Here is a 24576-nt window from a genome sequence, read left to right on the forward strand (position 1 = left end):
GCTATTACAAGCTTTGTTTACACCTGCCCACCCATTCTGAGTGACAGACAGGCAGTGTGCTGTCTCAATACAGCATGTGCTCAATCACTCAACAGCAGGCTAAATGGGATCAGTAAGCCTAGCAACTGTGTGATAGACTTTCCATCTCAGAGAACGGTTCCTGGAGATACAGTGGTGGCACACACCGATTCAGGTTTTCCTTTTCTACCCAGTTACTGACTGTGATGTCTGTCCTTCAGTTAAGCATGGCTGAAACTGGTCAACATGCAGAGAAGAGACTCCTAAGAGGGATTTTTAACTTTTTTTTTTTACATGTTTTAAAAATGAAAGAAAGTCACTTGGACAAGCCTACATGCAAAGGAAACTGATATTACAAAACAGAACATCTGCCAGTCAGGCTGTATCATAACAAAGCTATCCATGCAATCTTAATTCGGCACCCACTGGTACATTACAACAGTATGTTTGAATACATTTATACTTTTTCCCACTTCATGGAGATACAGTAAGGGGCAGAATTAATACTGAACTGCTATAAGCCAGCATTTATCAACTTAAAAGTTCCAGAATTTGCAGCATTTAAAATGTACTTTTCAATGCTGCATTAGACATGAGAATATCACAACTCCCATAACAATGAAAAATCACAGCAACAATTTTGGCCAGTGTATCATTTAAAACAAATACTGAAAAAAAAAAAACAACAAAACCCCACAACCTTAACACTGGACTAAATACAAAATTTGCTTGCTATACTACCATTCTGCTCAACACCAAAATAAGCAGTAAACAGCAATATCAGAAAGTGATCAACAGCAGAGCTGTTTAGAGCAACATATTTGGATATACGAAATGAATGTTGCTGAACTACAGCAGTGAGTCAGTTTTCACTGCATACCCTGTATATCCAATTACAAAAACTGAATTACATGGGGTAATTTTAACTTCCAGTCTGTTTCTCCTCTTCAATTTAATAAATGCCTTTGCGCTCAGAAAGGCATTCAAGTGGAATTGAAAGTGCTTTATACAACACATAAAATACTTACGCATGCATTTATGGCAACCTGAAGCCTAGACATGCTATGTGGTAGCTTCCTACCTCTCCATGCCATGAGTGCTGTACAGTAAAAAAAAAATAACTAAAAATACTGAAAAAGATTCATTATACCCAAAGAATTAAAATGTCTGGACTAACATTGTGCTTTAACCCCAGCCAGCAACTAAGCACCATACAGCTGCTCACTTACTCCCCCTGGATGGGCTAAAAGTGAAAAAAATCATGGGGTGAAATAAAGACAATTTAATATGTAAAGCAAAAGCCACGTGTGCAAGCAAAGCAAAATAAGGAATTCATCCACTACTTCCCTTCAGCACGCAAGTCTTCTGCCATCCCCAGGACAGCAGGGATCTATCACATGAAAAGGTTACTTGGGAAGATAAATCCCATCACTCCAGATGTCCCTCCCTTCCTCCCCCAGCTTTACATGCTGAACATGACATCATACAGTATGGGATATCCCTTTGATCAGCTGGGGTCATCTATCCTGGCTGTGTTCCCTCCCAGCAACTTCTGCACCCCTGGCTAACCTCGCTGGTGGGGCTGTGTGAGAAACAGGAAAGGCCTTGACCCTGTGTAAGCATTGCTCAACAGTAACTAAAACACTGGTGTGTTATCAACGCTGTTTCTAGCACAAAACCAAAAACACTGCCCCATACTATTATGAAGAAAATTAACTTTACCCCAGCCAAACCAGCACAACCAAGCAGGGCTGGCTATCTCCAATGAGCCCGAGTTTTCCCTGCAAATTCACTCAAGGTTTTGATGACTTGATGATCATACCATTGTAGTGACTGACCTATAAACCCCAAAATGGAAGGCAGCTCTGTGAAGATGAGCTTCATGGTCACATAGCTGATGCTCAGAGAACAATGCAGGGTGTGACTGAGCACAGCTGTTGCAAAGAAGCTGAACTTAGCACAAAGAGGACAAGAGGGTGGCCTTTGTTTTAGATGAACAGCTATGTGTCAGTTGAGTGGATCAACTGACTATATTAGTTGTGTGAGTCAACTAGTGGTGTAAACGTTTCTCCCAGAGTTCATTAAAAAACCTGAATGTCTCCCTAAGTTAGCTAGACCACATGGGGGGGTGGGGGGGGAGTGAAAAAGTGGTTCAGCCCAACTGAGTGCAAAACCCAAGTAATTAATAAACAAATGTCAAAGAGAGCAACAGGCTTAAGCTAGCTTCAATACATGTATTCCTTCCTGGTGACTGGGGTTGCCCAACATTGTGACAGCGAGCATATTCTGGAGAGCAGTAATGGGGATCAGATTTTAGCATTGTGAACTTTATATTGCAATTGATTTTGCCTAGTTTAACCTGCATTTACATTGTGATTTAGTATCTTTTGTAACACTCTGCTGAATTAGAAATCCTCTGTAACATCAACTATCTTCAAATAATAAATCTAATATTAAACATTACACTCTGGTCACAGTGTACTGGACTCTGATAGGTGCCTAACAGGACACCTAAGCCTGACTCCCTTCTACAGCGGAATCCAGGGATATTCTTGTCTCAGCTTGGGTCAAACACTATCCCAAAAATATATTGTACAAGTGGCATTTAAAAGATTACTCTAAAATTACATTAAAAACTTCCTGTCCAGAACAGTACAAAAACTTTGAGGAAACAAAGCCACAGTGCCATTTTATGAATAGCTTAAGAGTCATGATGACCAATATCCTTTTTGTTCTTATTGATAATGTCAGTACTAAATGTCATTTGTTTTGACCACAGATCGCTCTGCAGACTTACTACCAAAGACTCTGGGGTCCAAAGAACAGTAGGAACCAAAAAATTGGTTCTAAAGACAATCAACCTGAGCTCCTGATCTTTTGGAAACTCTCTCTGGTATTTTCACAAACAGTACAGAAAAAGCTATTTCTTTCTAAACCTGGAATCTTCACTCCCCCATGCATAATACAGCCTAGCTAGGTTTAACTATTCCATACCAGGACCTCAAGATGCTTCAATGAAATCTTGGAGCCACTGACTGAAATCTCATTCTGAATTCAAGCTCTTTAATTCTTAACTGGAAGTGTATTTTTTCCAGCATTGTTTGGCACTGTCTGAATTACAACCGAAGGTCCCCCAGAGGCATACAGGTACTACACTCAGCACCATGTACCAGTATTCATACCACTCGCCATCAGGGCGAGGGCTGATCACACTCACAGTTCTTCCCTGCAGTTTGGTACATGTGCAAGCACCTCAGTATGCCTAGAAGACTTGTGTATATAACAACGTTAGCTAAGGCACATACTAGCCAACACCAAAGAAATATAACTCATTTGCCAGATGGTGCTGTCTGTTCTGCAACAAGCAAGATTCAGGAATTAGCACAAGGCTGCACTGTGATAACAAGAGTCATTACAGGTACTGCAGTGGCAAAAGAACCCAAGATAGTCTGAGCAGACCACCAGACTTTTAATGCTCCTGACAAAGAGAAATGCATGGCCTCCTCCTCACCACAGAGCCACTGTTCTTCGTTACTTCCCACTGCAACCCCTCAAAGTCTAAAGGAGCTATTAACAGATAGGTAAAGCTAGAAATATATCTAAAGAGGGAAAAAAAACTCATTGTCTAAAAGGCAGAGCTGCTAAAACAAAAAGAGAAAACCTAAAAAAAAAACAAACCCAAACTTATTTAAAAAAAAAAAAAAAAGCAAACCACCCCACACCAAAACAGAAAACAACACACAGGAAAGCTTATAATTAAACAGAAAGCAAGGAATAGGTGACCTGACAAAGAATGTTCATTCAACTATGAAGGAAGATTTTGTCAATTCAAAACCAAATTGTACCTTCCAAACTATATTCTTCAGGTTTACATTCAACCCACCAAAACAAAAAACTAAGCTTCTCATTAAACGTAAAACATAAAAACGTAAGTTATACTGTATGAATAAAGGTAGTATGTATACAGCATTACAAAAGAAAAATGAAAATCACCTAAACACATGCTTTAATTCAGTTTTCAGTAGGCATGACAATATTAAGAGGTAATATAAAGATAGCAAAACTCAGAAGAAAATAAACTTCCACAACAGAGATGAAACAAAAGCTCAAGCAACTTATTCAACTTAATATAACTTCATCCTCCTGCAAGAAATTTATCACTGAAGAGAATCAAATCCCAGACCTAAAATTTCACATGCTACAAAATCTGCAGTCAGCCACATGAATCTTGTCAAAGCATCAGCTGCTACTAGTGAAGGCAGAGACACTGGAAGACAATATGCATGGGGCACAGACATGACAGTAACTGAGACAGAGGAGCATAATATTAGCTTAGAAAGAGATTATTAGCAGTTATTAAGTATGCAACACCAGTTTAAATATTTGAATGATAAAACATTTAGAAATACAAGAAAGCAACGTACCACAGGACAAATTACGTTATCTGATGGACAGAAGAATGACAAACTGAAGTCAACCATGAAAGGATCATTTGGGTTGACCCCTGTAAAATTTTTGCTATGAATTTCAGTTAGAAATGAGTTGGCACCAATGCTGTAAGCATGAAGTAGCCACATGAGATCAAGATGTTTGCATTAGTTACATCCAAATACTACCTCCAAAACATCTTGAGACACTCATGTGGTACTCAATGCAGCTCTGGACACCTGGCTTCAAACAGATTTTCTGAAGGACATATATGCAGAGAAGGGCTTCCAGGCTCTCTGAAGACTCCATTGCAAGAAATGGAAACCATATTTAAGTATTGGAAGGACATACCAGGAGTGTGAGTAAAATGTAAATTTTAGCTCAAATCAAAATATAGCAATTGGATTCTTGAACAATTTCCAGAAAACAGTACTAAAAGCAAAAACTATAGCTGAAGCTGATACTAGACTCCTTGAAACAAACAGTGTCATATGGCATCTGCATCAGCAGCATAACTAATCCAGTAACCATGAGACTCTTTTCTTCATTGCTTTGATTAGTCCTGCTGCAAAGTCAAAGCACTTCTATGTCCATCCCACTCAACCACTCAGTTATGTCACACAACCACTCTTTCCCTAAACATCTGTTGCACAACAGTCACAAGCAGTATCAGCTGTTTAAGCTCCAAGACAGCTGAAATTAGAATCTGCAGGATAACAAATAGAATAAGAAAATAAAAATTAAGAATAATTAGGAAAAAAAAAAGTTTTCTTAAGTTTGACAATGAAGTTAGGGAAAAAAAAAGAAAAAGCAAGCTTCATTTAGCTATGGTCCTTAACTTAGATTCTCTTCTCTTACCCTAGAAGATGCTTTACCTGGACATGCAATTAAGTGAAATTTTTATTCTTTAAGATACAACCCACAGAGCACTTTCACTATCATGTGCTCACAATGCGAACAACAAAATCATATTATTGCTTCCTTTACGCACCTCATTCTCTGGGGAGGGGGATGTGTGGCAGGGGTGTGTGTGTGTGACTGTGCATGACATGGAGGCACGACTAAAGGAAGAGAGAAATAAGATATAAATGAGATGCAGCCTTAATGTTCAGTCTTCAGCTGTTAAAAGTCCTTCTTGGTACATCGTGCTCCAGTACCTAGGGCTCTCCTTTTTTAATCTCAAGAACCGATATAACCCATAGCTTCCATCTCCTCAGATGAATAAAAAACTTCAGAAATCCAGAATATCCTTCTCCAGGGCACAAGCTACTTGTTTACCAAATCCTATGGCAAAAATAAAACAAATACCATTACAAAAAATAATGAAATCCTGTTACAAAAATCAAACTATTAGCCAAGTTTGCTAATCAACTTACAGCAACAAAAAAGTTCCGCTCAATATGGAAGACTTTTAGTTACGCGCAAATAGCAAGGAGATCCTTACCGTTCTGACTTCCACCCTTCGAAAGCAGCTCTACTCTGTCAGCTGACTCACAGCCAAGAGTTAAGTGGTGGATACTGTAGCACAAGGCAACAAATTTTAGCACTAGCACTGGTACACAGCTGCAAGCAGTAGATCCTGGCCCTCACACAATACAGGCATGAATCAAGCAGAAGGAAAGAATCATTGCAGGCAACAAATGGAGTAAGCCAAAAATGTGAACATGTGTAAATGTATTTAAGTTTAGCCTGGGGTTGTAAGAGGTTTGCATTTTTCTAACAAAAGATCTCTTCAGCAGAACTTGAGTGTTAAAAATGTAGGTTCACCAAGAAAACAACTGAACTGCACAAGAACTGATCAAGTTTCTGCTCACAAACTGCTTACAAATTATCAGGTTCCCAGACCTACTTTCTTCAGAGATCACCTACAAGCCGTTGTTCCATTTCTTTAGAAAGGACATTGCACAGAAGAATTATTTATTCCTCTGGTTCTGGCTATTATTTTAAAACTGCTGTCAGAACACATTGAACAGCTCAAGTTATGATCCATGGCTTGTTTTTCCTCCATATACCAAAAGGGTAAGCATCAGGGAACCAAACTATTTTAGCACAGAAAGTACAAGTATAATAATAAGGTTTTGCCCTCCTCAGTCTCCCCCTCCAGAAGTCATGCCTGCTGACAGTTTAGACTGAGAAACAGTTCTTTAAATACCCAAATAAGTACAGGCATGCTCAGTCAGTAACCAGAGGAGGGATCCCTCCTCACCCCAAACACACAAAACAAGAGAAATCATAACCTAGAAACATTCCTGAAAGCTAGGAACTACTGATATTTACTTCCATGAATAAGAAGTAAAAAAGCAAAAATACAAATAGGTGTTATTTAAACTAGAAGCACTACTTCTAATCAGGTAGCTCTATAAGATGATAACCTTTCCATAACTGTTTTTTTCCATGACCCCCTCCACGTGGGCATGCAGCTATCAGTTTTGTTAGAAAACAAGAGCAGGTTAATGTCCTGTCAATTAACCTGATGCTTAGCTTGCAGAATATTTTTGTTACAGGTTAAATGTGCAGGCATGGTATCAGCAGAACTACCAAAGGAAGAATACATCTGTGGATAACATTCTGAATAGAGAAGTCATACTTAAGAGCATGCAGCAGTGGAGCATTGACTGCTGCTAGCACAGACTCCAGCATCCAGATATTCTCCTTCAGAGGTACTCAGATCCACAGTTTTGTTTCTGGGTAACGCAAATAACATGAATAGGAAAGAACTGCTATAGACTGTGCATCAGCAAAAATATCACAGCAAAGTAATATAAACAAAAGTCTACAGAAACTGCCTTTTTTATTTTCAGTTGTAGTTTTTTTACTTTTTGTAAATTTCATAAATTCTGATGGAATTTTTAGTTAATTCCAACAGAAGCCAAGTATAAAAATCTACAAATGGACCCATACAGGTGGCATATTTTCCCTCAGAACAGAAAGAATACTTCACAGTAAAAACATTTGGGAAAAATATTTCAATAAAATTTAATGTGCAACTGCACACTTACCAGTTGTGAAACAGAGATGACAACTGATGGCATGAGCTTTGTTGCTGTCAACAGGCTACACGAACTCTGCCACCAACAACCACAACTCACATGCCAAAAGCAAATAAAAGAAAAATCAATGATGAAAACGGACTGAGGATCCAGAATGAATATCCTGTATAAATATACGCATCACACAGATATGTAAAGAAAACTTGAATACCCATGAACACATTGCATGACCTTCTGTAGGCATTAAGTGCTAGAGTTAAAACTGTGAACAGCCAAAGCAAAACCAAGATGATCAAACCATCCTAAGATGGCTTTTTAAAACACGAGAGATGATGAAGTACCAACTGTGGTTGAATAACAGCCTCCAAATCCACAGAACTAAAGACTCACTACATCCACCTGCCTCAACTGCACACTTTTTTTGTGCAGTAAGACAAAAAGAGTAAGGCAAAACTCCTCCCCCACTGAATGCCTGACTTTCTCATTCAGGAGAACGACTGCTGACAGAATGTTCTACTATATTTTTTGTAAAGCCATTAATAGACAATCAGGATCTTTCTTGAAGAAGACACACAATACTTTGTTTTAAAATTCAGCTTTCAGACAGATGAGTATAGTCTTTATCATTAACACCTCTAATGACAACATTTCAACAATGTTCTCTACAATTATTCCTTTTTTAACATCATGCATTGATATGGAAGTTTGCACGGTTGCTAAAGAAGTGGTGCTAACAGGAAATTAAAAAAATATAATCTATCAGCATATGAATTGCCTGTATTCAGTACGACGAGTATCCTGTAGAACCACAACAGACATCTGGGGAAGAAAGCTGGATTTTCTGCTATGCCACTATCTGCTGCGCCACTATCTGCTGCAGTTGTTTAAGAACGTGTGTCAAGCTCAGAGTATCTGACTTCTACAAGCAAGCAAGACACAAGCCAGATATTTAGCTATCCAAGCATCCACTTCTTCCCCACATTTCTACCTCCCTTCAGGAGAACCTCAGTAAATCAGGAAACTAATGAGAATAGGTAAAGAGCCAAATACCAATAGTTTGATACTAAATATTTTTCTTCACCCAAGACCAGTCAGTAACTGCTGACCAGCAAAGCATCTGCCTAAAAAAAAAACATAATACAGAAATCAAGTAAATCCAAGTTAATTCATACAAATCCAGGACTTTAACAAACCAAATGGATGTTGGAAACTTGTTTCACATGTTCGAGAATGTCCAAGTAAATCCAGGGAGAATTTGTCAGCTGGCCCAACCAGATGTCTATGACCTAGTCAAAGTGCCTCAAATTAGAGACCAAGCATATATTCACTTCAACTAAAATAACTTGGAGTAAATATTTTCATGAATGGGGTAGTGTATTTTTAAGATTGTATCAGACTTTCTTGTTTTCAAAACAGACTTACAGTAGATTACAGGGAAATCTTGTCTCTTCAGATACTCAAAGGTGACAGGAATTTATCTCAAGGCTTGAAATTCTGGTATATCCACTGTACTTCTTGTGCACTAACATCAACAGTTGAATCACCAGAAAAACTAAATGTGATTTCAGGTAAACGGACAGCATAAAGGAGCGCCCTGCTGGAGCTATTTCTTAGTCATCTATCTACATTATTGATGAAAGAATCTGCTCTAAGGAAGGAATGACATAATAAATATCTAGAGTTTGCAGAACTTGTATAACTGATGTAGAATACAATGTTTTCCAGAAGGCATCAAAAAGACACTGAGACGTAAGACAAGCATTAATTTGAAGAGCATAGCTGGCAAAGCACGAGAACCAACTATGCCAAAACATTTATGTTATCAATATTCTAGCCAATTTTGGTTTAAAGTATAAATTTTATTAAACTGAGTAAGCGATAGCAGATAAAACAGCGCTGGGTGCGCCGGGGAGCCCTCCGCTCCGCCCAAGACGCGCACACGCGGTCCCTGGGAGGCGGTCCTTTTATCTTCTCCGGTTCAAGGCCCCGGCCAATCCTGTCGCCCCTCCTCACTCGGATGTTGACATGGCTCTTCCCCATTGGTTCCCTTTGTTGCAGGGGTCTCATTACTGAGAAGTTTCGGGAAGTTTCGAGAAGCTGCCAGAGGCTTCGAGAAGCGTCCACTGGCAGCCTCTTCACCGTCGCAGCCCCCTCCCCTCAAGCGTTGCAAGAAGACGCCCCTTTTCTCTCTCACAATCCCGCGCAACAATACAACTGACCTCCCCCCATTACCTACAGAGTACAACAGTTACAGAGTCAAAAGGAGTATTGTTTCACATAACAACAGCCACAGAGAGCCTCCCTTCCCCCAAACTTCTTGATGAACAAACCCCACACATTACAATTTATATATCTCTAATGGCAGTAAAGTCAAGCCTCAAATTCTTGTTACAAAACAGAAAAATAAATTCAGGGTAATGATTAATAATAAAGGATTTTTAAGATTATTCCAGCACTATGAACTCAGCATAGTAAATTCACAAGCAATATCCTGTCCAAATTCTACTTGGATATTTGAGATATTCAGTGGATGACTGGATAATTATTACTTAAACATATCCTTCAGTTTATGAAATGCAGCTGTGTCCATTTCTGTCAAATCAATGGATGCACGCATTAAAAATTTATTTAAGAGCAGATACATGTAAGCTGAAAACCTGGGTCAAAGAACAATGACACAATGCAGTTTTAATAGAGATTTGGATGTGAAAGATATTTTGAATGTAAATTTATTGTTTTACAGCAATAAACTATAAACTAACTTCAGTTAGTACAAACAGCTGAAATCTGTAATCTTAGCACACTGATTAGAAAATGCTTTGCTTTCCTTTCTAGGATCACCAAAACTATCACAGTGCTAAAACAAACAAGTACAAATCTTGAGGAAATCACAGTTAGAACAAAAGCAAAGATCCTCAGATCCTAAAACACCTACCAGGTAAGCTCTTCTGGCAACTTCAGGCAGGAAAGCTTGCTGGAGTTCTGTCCCCTTCTACAAAAAGGGAATCTTTTGGCTCAAACTAATTAACAGCACTGGCTTACTCTTAAGCAAGAGAGATAAGCCATTCTGGACAAACCAATAAAAGCTAATTCTTTATCATATCTAAATGAAAATACACCACTTCTTTGAGACCCTGTCATGCCCTCTATTGCTGCCTGAAGAGCTTTAAGTCTATATTAAAATAAATAAATAACAATTTCAGCCACCCAAATTAATACACAGCAGGCCAGGACAAGCATTTTTGCCATCAAGCAAGATTCAACATGAGTGGGTGAAATGAAAAAAAGGCCATGACTGATACAAAGAACTGAAAGGCTCTGAAGAACACTTATAATATTTGGAGCCATTAGCCTAAGTTACACTTTGGACAAGGATTTGATACTGCTTCATAACTACTGACATCAAACCATCCTTCTGCTGGAGATGCAAGGATATCTGTCAACAGAATAAAGATAAGCAGACACTGCATACCAAACAGGGAGTAGCCTTGCAACAAAAAAGACCCCATGAAGAGAAAGATGTGCTGGGAAAAAAGCTGAGCTGGGAGAGCTGAACAGGGAACCCAGTTACCAGCAGGACTGTTTTGTTGCCCTGCAGACACAGACCACAGCCCATGGGCTGCCTGTTGGAGGAGAGTTCTGCTGTGCAGAATTTTGTGCTTTCAAATTCGGGGTGGGGGATAAAAAAATTTGGGCATAAGTTACTTTACCACTGCAATATTGTGGCAAGAAGTGAATTTGATTTCTAGTTCAAAAATTGTGTAAATTTTCAATTCCTGAAGGTATTCTTTGCTGACATACAAGATATATTAAAACACTTTACATTGCAGTATTTTCAAATGGTTCTAATAATAAACTGTCTTTGCTGTCCAAGCAACAATGTGGATTAGATGACAACCAGGTGCCTCCCCCAAAGTATTCTGATTCTCTAGTTTAAGGAAAACACAAAAGGCCTTCATGATCTAATTAGGATAGTGTAAAGGTTCAGAGAGAAAGAAGTATACCCAAATATACTGTTCAAGCACAATCAAACCACACAATCTACCTCATTTCTTGCTCTTGACGATATGAATTTCTATATATTTTTTAGATTCCAAAAAGCAGATAAATGTTATTAAAAAAGCTTGAGGTCTGTTTGAAAAATGAAGTGTACAGGTGATAGAAGGCCATAATCAGGAACAGGAGATAAAAGCTGCAACCTTCCATGCTATGAAACAAGAGTCAAGTAAGCAAGTAAACAGCATATCAGCTGGGTATCATTAAAGGAAAGAACAAAGACTGAGTACATGCAAGCCCTTATGTGTGCCTACTTCTTCTAGTCATCTTGGACAAAAGATTTCACAGTGCTTTGATACTCCAACAATTCATGGTGTCACCACCATGAGAGATTTAACTAATACTGCCTATGACTACTTGGAACTAGAAATAATTTGGTGAAAGACATTAATACATGGCTATTTTTTGCTACACTTAAGATACATACACTTTAACTAAATAAATTCAGATGCTTCAGTGTTGTCTCAACGTGAAGATCGCATATTACTGAATAATTAAAATAACCCACCGAAACAAAAAGAAACAACAACAAAACCCCAAACCACACCAATTTAGTAATCAGTTTTCCCATTCTATACTACCAGGAAGTGAGGTGAAAAGAATGGCTGATAACACTAACACCTCGGCTGTGCTTTGAAAATACTGTATTATTTTAGTTCGTTTCATATTCAGCTTGCTAGGTTGGGGAGGTTCATTTTGGTCATTAATGTTATTTAAACATACAGGAGAATCAGTCAAATCACAAATAAGATTACTTACAGCTGAAGTACCACTGAAGTCACTAGACATAACATGGTTGGTGTGTTTTTGGCAAGTGGTACTTTAGAAACAGCTTTATTAAAAAAAAAAAGGGCAAAAAACCCTTAAAAAAACAAACCAACCACAAAACCCACAATAAAACACACAAAACCCTTTAAAATGTTTTAGCTTTTAAGTGTTTAATGAGCTGCACAAATTTATCTTCTACTACCTCCAAGACAGTGAAAAAACAACCTCAGCAAACACAGCAAACAGCTACTAATTTAAATGCAATATTCATACAGTGATTCACAGATCTTTCCAATCTAAGAATCTAGTTTTTCCTACAAAGAGTGGGGTTTTCCACCTGAGTTGTGTATGGCTATTAAACATCATAAATCTGACAAAGCTATCACACAGCAGGCAGTGGAGCTGCTCTGCCACAGACACTGACACATCATCCAGCTCCCCCATTGAGGAACAGAGCAAATACAACATCAGTATGCTCTGGGACCTAATTGCATGCTTAACCCAGCCCCATCCCCCTAAAGTACACAATATGCAAATATTATCTCCAACCTAGGCAAGACTCCTTTTTCTCTTCCAAAATGTGTTTTCCAATTTTGAGGATTGTTACATCAAAGAATGTTGGCCTTCTTTGCCAAAAGATTCTAATTTTCTTCCTGTAAGCAAAGCACTTCTACCAACATTAGGAGAATCATAAATACAAAAAAAGCTGCAAAGAAATATCAAGGAGCCAGTCTGATGATAAGACAACAGAAACATGCCCTGTGGTCCAGGGAGGAGAGGAAGAGGGGAGGGGGACGATATCCAATTCCATTAATGACCTGGAGTGTAATAGGGAAAGATGATACCAGAGAAAGAGACCTGCAACAAAAACTTCCATTCCTGAAGCCCATCACTTCTCCCCATCTTCCCTCCCTCACTTCGACAAGTAAAATCAAGAAGATATTCTTGACACTCAGTGCCAGTCCACACAGAAAGATGACACGTAAAAGCAACACAAACTCCAGCATATCTCAAGACAGAACAGGAAGTCTTTTTTTTCCTGTTCACTGGAGAGATCTCACTTCTGTCCATATCCTTTAACTCTGTTACTGCCTAATTCCATTTTTCACTGAAGACTATGACTTCACAGAATAAGGGTAAATACGTGAAACCATGGAATTTTTTTTAAGTCATGAAAGAGATATTTTTGGTGGTGTTTTTTTCTTTTTAAATAGGTACAGCTGAAATAATCAAAGCCCTCAACTTTTCTACAATATACTTTTGTTTATAAATAAATAGAGGATTTAACAAAAGTTTTGTGGGCAGAACACCTTAGCAAGACATCTTTCATGTTAGCTACTTGCATTATTTATCAAACAAGCTTCCCTTTTTAAGAGTATCACTTAACATAGGCTAACTAGATTTCTATGTCTATCAAACTTAGCATAACAAATACAACACACCCCTGAATTATCTGCCCAACAGATTTCACTAAGCTATCCTTTATAAAAGGCTTTTTGGCCTCAGCAATACCTTTTCAATTAATCTCTTTCATGTCTTATAACTAAGTTATGAAACTTAGATTAAGAATTATTCCTCAACAAAACTATGTCAACCTCAAATCATTAGCACATATACCTCTGTTACTCTAAGTATAAACTTGTTAGGAATTCATACCCATTTTGCATATGTTCACTTTGGACTTACAACAAGCACATGCTGCAACTGTACACCCTGCTTTCACACCTGTAGGTGTTTTCTCCCATAAGCTAATCAAATTGAACAGGGAAGGCACTCAATTTCACAGGACAAAACCACCAGATTTTCTGTAAGTTTCTAGATGCCCTAGAATTCTGTTACCTTAAATACTTTAACATTTTCCATTGTATATACAAAAAAAAAATATATGGGATCATGTAACAACAGATATGAAGATACTCCTTTTCCCTCTCCTAGTCATACAGCATTCGTTACCAAAGAGAGAAGAAACTAAAGCAAGTCTGACTGCTGAGCTGTAACAGACCATTTTAAGACAACCCTCTTTAACAAACCGAAGTCCCTGAATGCTAGCTTACACACAGACTTGTATGAATATTTCTTTTAAGAAAGTTAAATTACCTTTTCTGAAACATGAACTAGATCCTAGCAAAGAAGACCTTCCATCACGAGACAGTTACAGATAGGAGTCAAGACTGACTTTGCAGGAGTACCAAACACAAGTCACAGCATGAAATACAGTTTGAGTTGTCATCACACAGACCCTATCCACATTAAAAAAAAAAAAAAGTCAGCAAGTTAATTAAGTGCAAGGGCAAGCCATTACATGCAGACATTGAGGAAGCACATCTGCAAGCAGGTCCTAAAGCACACTATCTGTTTAGGAATAGCTGTTGTTCTTCAAAGGTAAATAAACACTGTACCACAAAACTAGTTTTTCCACTTCTTTAATATCACTTTAATATGCCTTCAATTTTATAAAACACTGTACATCTGGCAGCCACCTCACATGAAAACAGTATCAAGCTTGCCTTTTTGTTTGATCTCCTGACTACAATTTTATTAACATTTTTTCCCTCTCCAAATTCTCTTAGAAGTATTCTGGGTGGACACTTTGAACACTTAAAACAGGTGTTATCTGTAGAGCTGAACAACTTTCACATACAAAATAATTTTATTTTTGTAGATCTAGCAGAGCTAAAAGGTATTAAAAAAATAACCGAAGAATCACAGTTTCATAATGAGATTAAGATTTGGTACTACTACCTTTGGCACATTTGTAATGAAGACTTGGTCCAATGTAACACAATATGAACTTGTTCAAAGTACCATTATAAATTATCTATTACCATGACTGGATCAGAAAGAAAGTTTTTGTTCACTAGTAAGGAGAAAAGCACCTTTAGCAAGGCACATAACTAAGAATACCAAAATCTATTACGAAAGATTTAACTGGCAAAATAAGCTCAAAATCAATCCAAAATAGGCCCAGACTGGGGGGCGGAGGAGGAGGAACAAATAAACAACAGCAAAACCACCTCAACAAAGGAGGATTAAAAGAAATTATGCATAACCAGTAGGGTACTCAACCAGAAAACAAAGAATGGCTAGTCAAGCACTTTTCAAACAGAAAGTAGCAAAACCATTTCTGTTATAGAGGGACATTAGAAACCAGCTTCATTTGAAACTGCACACCTGATACTATCCATGTATGGCATATTAAAAAGTAATAAAAGCCTTATACTTAGGTAATGTTTGTTCTTATCCTATATTAAGGCAGACCTACAAGGCCCAGGTTCTACCTGTACTAACAAACACCTTAAGTTTCAGGCTACTTACTCTTTACCATGTTCATGCTTCTCAGAACCATGGTTCTCAGGTTAGAGTCCAGCTAAGAAGAAATCTTGCTAAGCCTCCAGTAATTTTGCACTCTGAGCTCCAGAAGATATTTGAAGATCATCCCAACTGCAAAGAAGGGCTGAAATCAATAGATTCTATTCTTCTTATACATTACTCCTTTCCAAAATGCATGTTGGCATATTTCCATAAAAGTTTGATCAATAAGAATATAAAAATTATTTAAAGGCACTTAACAGACAAGCCTGAGAAGTAACGCCCAAACACACTGGTTAGTCTAAAAGTACATGACTATTATGCTAAAAATAGATGAGATAGCTGCCACTACTCAGGTATACTTACCAATAAAGCACATGGGAAAACTGGCTGGTACTCAAAGACAAGGCTATTGGCAAAGTGGTGTGGACTTGCTAGCAATGGCAGCACAGTTCATGTGCCCTTTAGCCACACAGAGAAAGTTAATTATGTGGCAGCAGGGGAGGAAACACAATGACTACGAGTCATTCACTTAACCATATGCTTTATCAATACACCTCATTATCTTAGAGTTACTAATTAGTGACAGCACAAAACACTGATGCATTAATAGGGGAGAAAGTAACCCAAATCCATTTTTTTTTTTTAACTGATTTAGCACTTCAAACAATTTATGTGCATTTCGAAAACCAAGATGTACACCTAAGGAACTAGGTTATCCCAGCAGCACTCTGACACCTCACACGAGTAAATGTTATATCATATTGCAAATGCTTCTGGAATCGCCCAAATACTTTACAGGCTTCTGGATTACTTTTTGCTTGATCATAAAAAAGGCTGTATTATCAAGTTCTCAGTAGCACCAACATTATTCCCAAATCAGCCTACTGTAAGAGATGCAGTGACTGTTAATTTTAACTTTATGCTAAAGTTTTCAGAAATGTCACAAGGATCCTATCATGCCTCAAATATTTCTGCATAAAATCTGAAACTCAGGAGTTTTTCCCACAAGCTCCCAGACTTGCAAACCCAGCTAGAGATTCAGGATAGAGATGAGCTTGGGCTCTAATACCAGAAATCAGCACTCAAAAAAAAAAAAAAAAGTCAAAGGGACAAATTCAGTTAATTGATTTCAGTTCCTTTATGGGAACTCTGATTTTATACTTGCCAGTCTTCTCTGCTTTTTTAACTGGTTTTTTTTTTTTTTTTCCATTCCTTTTCTCTCCCATGACATCAGAGCCAGATTTTGTATGGCTGAAGAATAAACAGTTTGGGGAAAATATCAAACTGAAAACCAAGACAAGAGGGGAAAAAACCCTAGCTGGGTAAGCTCTCTCATGCAGTTAAGTTTGCTAGTATTTCTGCTATAGCAGTGAGAGGAGTGAGCCATCAATAAATAAGCTGCCCCACTGCATGCAGGGTCACTACCTAACTAAATTACAAACCAATTTAAATTAGTTAGAACTGTGTAGGACCCCAACATTATCAAGTAAGTAACAGAACTTAAGAACCATTAGATGATTAAACAAAAAACTTGGCAATAAAACAAGTGGACTAGAAACACAACCTGTTAAAAGAGTTTATAAATTCAAGTTCTACATGAAACTAAAAAGTCACAAGTCAACCTGTGCTTCCATGCCTCTTCAGATGCAGATTTGGACATGGAGCTTACAAAGAAAAACTTAGTAAATTGAGACTTTTAGCTTTTCAGTGAAGGCTTCTGCCTACCTACACCTTAATCTAAAAAGGCAGAAAATGTGCTTTTTACTAGTCCTGTTTCTTCACTTATTGGTCCAACTCCAGTCACTCTGTGAGATTACACCACTTACTCTGAATCTAATGAAAATATAATACTGTAGTTTAGACAATTATCCCAAACCCTGGGCACCCGAATAACAGGATAAAAGCAATTCAATTTATAAAGTGCATTCAGATCACTTTTTCAGGATCTCTGCCAGTTTTATCTAGCCACTATTATCGAAGAAATACATCTTCAACTTAAAGATCAAATCGTTTTTAAAGATCAACTTCAAAAGCATGATCAATCTGAACCAATCTCACTGAGGAGAGCCAAATCCATAGTTTCAAAGCTGTCCCTTAATGAATAACAAGGGATGCACAAATCAAACAGCTTTTAATGTCACACTACTACAACGACCAAAGAGTTGATAGCCAGTCCTGGGTCACTTCAGGCATAACTGACTGCTGCCAATACCAGAGGTCTGTAAGAGAAAAAGATGTAACACATCTATATCCCGAAGTACCAGTGCCCAACTCCTACTGAGACAGTGCCAAAGACAGCAAAACTTTCTGCATCACATTTTGTCTCCAAATCTCTTTGGAGTTACGCACATAAAACTTCTTCTCTACAATCCCCCATTACACATTTCTTCTCTTCTACTTTGAGCGCTTCAGCCCTCAGACAGCCAACAGACATACAGTAAAATAGTATAAGTGAAAAGATTCATGAGCTCCAAGAAATCACTAAATTGGGCTGACTACTTTTTAGCAGAGGACCCCATACCAAGCTTAATAATAACTCTTCTCCTCTGGCATTTCTGGTTATTCTTGAGCATGCTGTTCTTTCTTCCTTAACTGACTCAGGTTCTCCCCAAGTTACACTTCATTACTTGTACTAGGAACTGCTATAACAATCTAAAATCAATGGGAGGAGGGGAGGAGACTACTTCAGATTCTAGGCAGCTCTGATCAGGTTAGGAGGTCTCAATCTTTCAGTCAAAGATTTAAAAAAAAAAAACAAACCAAAAATAAAAATCCAAACCATTCCTGATTTTACTGCTTCAATATGATTGCTAAGAACAATAACTAATAAACTCAAAGTCACCAGAGGGCACTAACACTTCTAACTAATGGCAGATGCACTCCTCCAATTAGGAAGACTGATAATTACATCCACATCATCATGTATATTTTATCTGGATTGCACTTCAGCCAGTTTGTTTTAATCCATGTTCAAATCTTAACTGCATGCTGATGTGGCACTGGGCTACATAACTGTTGTGGTCACACCTTCAACATACTGGGGAGACTTAAAGTTAGTCCAGAGAAAATAGGGCAAGCATATGCCTCTCCCAGTTCACTTGCAATCTAAAGCTTACATTGCCTATGAAATGAATCCATATGCATACATATAAATGAAATTCTGAAACAGCCATGGAGAACAGATCACAAGCCTGACACCTCAAAGAATCGCAATAAATAACTATTCCTATGAGTTTGCACAAGGGTGAATCCTACCATAGGGAACTACAAGCAAATCTGCCTTAGCGAGGGAAAAGGGGAGGGCTTCCATGTAACCATCAAGCAGAAACAAATCATTGCTCATACCCCAGATTTGGCATGAGATCAACTGTTATATGTTTAATCTGAACAAAAAGAGGCTGCTCTTTACCACTGAGAAATAAGGAGGTTCTTAAATCACAAATATAATGCATATGAGGGGCTCACAAGCATGTTTATTGATATTCTGACTAAGCAGCTGCTGAGCTTCTCTGTGTCAGGCAGAAAAGCGCACTGCAGCAAAGCCAGAGATCTTCTGGGGCAGGAAACCTTGACTTGTTGATGCATTCGACGCTGTCACAAAGAGCCAGAAAAACAGCCTGACTGGTGCGGCCCTACGGAAATAAAGGCAAAGCTTCTGGGACATGCAAGTTACACAGCTCCTTTTTTCCTCCAGCATTACTGCCCCACAGTTCTACCTAAATGGCTGTTCTTGTCAGGACCATAAGATAACAGAGGCAGAGGAAGGAAAAGTGAATCCTATCCTTACTTACGGAAAGGCACACAAGCATGGAAACTCATTTCTCTGCACTTAAGTTACAGCCATGTAAAAAATTACACCAACAATAAAGCTGGGATAGTAAGGATTCCGAGAGCATTGTCAAGGCATGTCCAAGGGTGATTGAAGGAAGACACCATTTGTGCCACATGACAGTCTACAACCGATCTGGAAGCCTCTAAGGAGGTTTGAAAAGCGCAGCTGCAAGTGTACTAGAGTGGCGCACCTCAGAACAGCAAGCCCAAAAGAGCAAATATTAATCTTTCACGGTTGTCACAAACATTGTATTTTAAAATCCTTTGTGCTAGCCCACCAGAATTCCCAGTACTTTATTTTGCTATGCACTAAGAGTCAATGAATGGGTCAATTTTTCTAAACCAACTTTCTTATAACTGGAACGCAGACAGGAAAGTCTCCCTCTTTCTCAGCCAACAAGCAGGTTCAATGACCAACACTTACACCATGTTAACTTTTCAAAGCCACAGCAAAAAGGTCCAATGTTCAGTATACACCATGCTGCTGAACACATCCTCCCCTTTTGTGACTCCAGGCCACCCTCTCCTTTTTCATCCTGCCTTCTTCACTCCACATGGCTCCACCCAACCGCATAAAGCTGCTGCCACCAGCTTAGCCTAGAGACTGGACTGCCACGGCAGCAGCAAGAGTTGCAAGCTCTCTGACACCTCACAACTGCCTTGCTCTAGCTCTTACTTCAGATGTCCCTTTTGTGCTTGGCAGAATACTGTGTTGTACCAGCTTGCCCACAAGAAGGCTTGCAATGCCATTTTCCCCGGAGTCCTATGGGGCCTTTAAGGAGTAAAGAGTAAATGAGTAACAGTTGCAGTCACACATCCACACATTCTAGAGGACTTAGCATACAGAGCATCTACTTAAAAACACCCAACTGTAACATCAAGACTCTCTTGCTTCAGCAGTCTTTCAAGGTAAGAAGTTCATAGACAGACAAAACATGAAGCCCACAAAGCTCCTGTTCAAGCAATAAATATTATGCATGCATGAATATTAAAAGATTATTTCTACTGCAGCAGTTCCAGGTATTTAAATGTAAAGGGTATTAACAGTAATGTTTTCTCATTATTTTGAAAATGTATTTTTAACTGTCTTTGCTAACAAGGGCTATAAACAACACTCAGATCAGAAATATACCGTGCCTTTGATGCCTCATCCTTTAATAAAACACAACAAATTACACACCCCAACCCTAAAGGAAGTTTTCAACTCAGCTTTATTGAATGAAAGGAGGAGCCCACATGACTCAGCTCCAAGCAAACATAAAGGAAAAGATTAATCCCTAATCTCGAAGAAGGTTAAAAAAAAAAAAAAAAACAACAAACACAACAGAAGAACAATCTGTTTAAGGTGGAGGTGTGTCTTTATAAATTCAAATCTTTTAATATTCAAAGACATGTCAAGGAGAACATTAGCACATTAAGACTTCATTAACCTCCTGAAGTCTTGAAGATGTTTATTATGAATACAGACAATTTTAAAAATCACAGTTTACAAGAGTAACTGAAATTAGAGTTAGCTCTGTACCTTCATTCTTGTTCACTGTTGCTGAGCAGCACCAAGATTAATAATATATCTAAAGACTGGGATTTTTAATCTTCACAGTCATTAGCAAGATACAAGTGTGAAAGGAAAGGGATCTCTCAAAAATATCTGTACAAAGGCAGGTTTCAGAGGAAGAAAAACACCTGACAGTAAACCACTCAGCCTCATGAAGAGGGTTTTATTTTGTTGTTGGGTTGTGGATTGGCTGTTTTTATTTCTCCATTAGACTAAGGAGTCAAACATTTCTTATCAAAATCCAGTAAAAATAAATTACAAGGTAGAGTATTTCACAAGGGGGCTAACAGACTCCAAGTGACTGCTGTACATCTTCCACATATATTTGCAAGCAACTCCTCATCCCCCATCTCAGCCACGCCACACTAGCATTCCAGTGCAGAATACATCTCCAACCTTGTTGGGAAAAATACTGAATTTCACAGTAGCAGGAGTGCTTCTCTACAGATATCACCAGAGGGCACTCTTTCAATTAAAGTGACCTAGCTTTAGCAAACTTCTGAGAAAGACTGGTCAACCCACAAGCAGGGACCCGCAGAGGCAGCACAAAACAGCAATAGCTTTGCTTTTGCAAGAGATCATAGAATCAACTAAGCTGGAAAAGACCTCCGAGATCATTATGTCCAACCATTACGCCAGGACTGCCAAGTTCACCACTAAACCATGTCACTAAGGGCCTCAAAGATTTTCCCTTAGGAAAAAAAAACAAAAACCCACAAACAGCAAAACCACCAAACATAAATGCAATTTAATTATTTATCCCAGAAACTTAAATTATTTTTCAAAGTAACTTGAGACACTGCTCGTAAAGGTCACAGGCAAGTATCAACTTCTGTATTATTACACTGTAGTACTTGATGGCACCAACTGACTCAAACAGTTTTCGCACCCAAATGTATAGAAGTAGGGCCCAAGCCAGTACAGCTCATGTAGAGGTGTCTGTGGAAGTCCTCTGGTAATATTATCAGAGATACTAAACCTTACAATAATACATGAAAAAAAAAATATCAAACATCTACATTGTCAAAAGAAGTCTCTGGGAAACAATGCATTTTTCCACATATGATGCTGTTTAAGAGGGTCAAAAATTAAACCATTTGCATAAAGGTAATACAAAAGTATCAGCAGGGTGAGCAGTTTTCAACCTTTGCTCCATATATTATTTCTAGTGATCTGCTGAGACCCAATAAAGATTTTAAAAAAAAAAAAAAAGCTGGCGAGTTGAAGTTCATTAAACAAAAACGTGCACAACCACTGTAAGTCTGTATATCAAAAATGTTGCAAACTACTGTTTGACACGACGAGAAAGTTAAGCCCATTTCACTTACAAACAAAACATCACCAAATACTACTAAAAGCAAGTCAACTGCAGAGGCAGGCAGTGATAATAAAATAATCATTGTGCATCCCATGGCATGTTCCAGTCAAGAAACTCAAAAACTGTAGGCCTACAAAACATGCAATTGCCTTATCCTGTTTGATAAGAAATAGCCACCCATCTCCTCTATCTATGATTACAAAACCCCATAGTTTAGCACAGGAACAGCAGGTGAAGGAGAAGGGGAGGACAGGAATAACAACCTGTGTGCAAAGACACCTTTTGTCAGTACAAAGATCTCTCAAATAGATAAACATACCTGTAGAATTTCATCAAGCCAGTAACTACTATTAAACACATGGGGACAAGTGACTTCAAACTATTGCCTATCATCACTACTTATCCTGGTTTAAATTTATCTAATTGCTTTTCCAGTACCTGCTGACAGGAAAGAAATACAGAAAGCACTCTTGGTGTCAAATAAATAGCACCTATTTGTCCACCCTCTAAAGCAGATCTCTTGTCTACAGGAAGGCAATGCATTACTGGCGCTCTGAACTTACCCATTTTATATAAAAGAAACACCATGTGGTGTGGACACCGTGAGTACCCCTCTCAAGCCCATCCGTGTCCTCTGACCCAGCCCGGGGTCTTGCTGCCCTGCATTTCCTAACACATTAACTCGGCCTCACTTAATGGGAAGGTGTCCCAGCCCCCCGGGAAAGGCTGACTGGATAGCACTATCTCTCAGCTACACCCACCCTCCTCCGCCCTGGCGCCTCCCAGGGCCCCTCTCGGGCTCCACTGTAGCACAGCCCGGTGACCCACGGGGGAACACGGCTCTACGCCTTCACACACACCCCACACTTCCTTCGCCGGTGCGCGGCTACCGCCCCACACCCCGAGGCCTCTCGACAGAGCGAAGGAAGCAGCTTCCCCCCACCCCGCTCTCTGGCCCCTCACGCAGGTAGCGCCGAGGGGAGAGGATAAATGGCTGGAGGCGCGCTCCAAGCTCGCCCCACAGCCACGCACCGCTCCATCCCGCAGCACGGCCGTAGGGCCCGGGCAACGCCGTCACGCGACACACACCCCAAACACGCTGCCGGGGGAGAGGGCGCTGTCGAGCCGCCGGCCCGGTCCGCGGGGTCAGCGCCCCGTTCCCCACCGCCCCCCGTGTGAGGCGGCGGGCGACAGGTGGGCAGCAGACCGCGCGGCTCAGCGAGTAGCCGGCCGGCGGCAGGGTGGCGGGTGGGGGCCGGGACCCTCCCCGGATCTGGGAGGGAACCGTGTGCCTCCAATCCCCGGTCGGCAGCCCTTCAGGGCCCGGCGTGCTTGCCGGGGCTAAACCTCCTTTTCTCTCCTCCCCCGAAGAACCGGACAATAAGTCCCACCGCAGCTCCCCGCGGAGGCGGGCGCCGGCCGCGCGGCTCCCCCTCCTCTTCCTCCTCCCCGCGACAGCCCTGCTCACCTGCTAGAGGAGGAAGGATGAGCGGGGGCGGGTGAGGATGGGGAAGCCGCTCCGGCTGCTGGAGGGGCTGCGCTCCGCCCGCGGGCCTCACGGGTGCGGGGGCTGGCAGCGCCACCACACGCACTCACGCACTCCCGCCCTCCCTTACACACACACACACACACTCGGGGAGGGGGGTTGGGGGGGGCACTCGGCGCTGGCCGCGCATGGGCGCCCAACCCCTCTGGCCCGCCTCCTCCCGTGTGGCTGAGCGCCAGCGTCGGGCGCGCACTGCGCACGCGCCACCCCGAACAGAGACCAGGTGCCCGAGGGCCGCCGGGCGCGCTGCGGAGCGGGGCGTGCCCCAACGTCCGCGCGGGTTACCGTGGCGATGGCGGGGCGCGCGGGGCAGCCTCGCTCTGAGGAGCGGCGTTCGCCGGGGCCTCCGGGGCAGGGCCGCCCCGTCACCCCGCCTCACGGCTTGCCGCGCCCCGCCGCTTCTGCTTGCCCGCAGGCAGCCCGAGCGGTGCGTGCGAGTGGTACTGCTCACCGCCACCGCCGGTGAGCCGCAGGCACGGAGGGACAAATAGCTCAGCGGGATGCGCCGCTCCCGTAGTTAGGAAAGACGGCCGGGGCAAGGGAAGGGACCGGCTCAAAAGAAACCAAAACCAACCAAACCAAACAAGCCCAAATAAAATAACAACCCACATCCAAACAACATTACGTTGCTAAGAAATCCATTCGTTCAGAAGTAACACGGTGCAAGGACTTCCTAGACTTTTTCCCTGCTCTCACAATTGTTCGGTGATTCCTAGAGGAAAGCAAGGCCCCAAGGTGTTTGCATCATTTCAGG

General features: G+C 40.5%; 1 protein-coding gene across 6 annotated transcripts in view; it reads right to left on the reverse strand.

Annotated features, from left to right (window-relative positions):
* Window positions 1–23845, reverse strand: part of RALGPS2 (Ral GEF with PH domain and SH3 binding motif 2) — a 118384-nt gene extending 94539 nt beyond the window's left edge. Inside the window, exons 1-2 of one of the 6 annotated variants that reach the window (XM_062602309.1) lie at window positions 23745–23845; window positions 15936–16031 (exon numbers count right to left, since the gene is read on the reverse strand). The gene's annotated coding sequence lies outside the window, so the exon portion shown is untranslated. Of the gene's footprint in view, window positions 1–1856; window positions 1928–15935; window positions 16032–23037; window positions 23249–23308; window positions 23720–23744 lie in introns of those variants that run through there. The other 5 variants (XM_062602306.1, XM_062602307.1, XM_062602308.1 and 2 more) reach the window with 5 other exon arrangements.
* Window positions 23846–24576: the final 731 nt, after the last annotated feature.

The sequence above is a fragment of the Pezoporus occidentalis genome, unplaced genomic scaffold, assembly GCF_034315485.1.
Source record: "Pezoporus occidentalis ecotype Australia unplaced genomic scaffold, CSIRO_AGI_Poc_V1 ctg76, whole genome shotgun sequence".
Taxonomy (NCBI): Eukaryota; Metazoa; Chordata; class Aves; order Psittaciformes; family Psittacidae; genus Pezoporus; species Pezoporus occidentalis.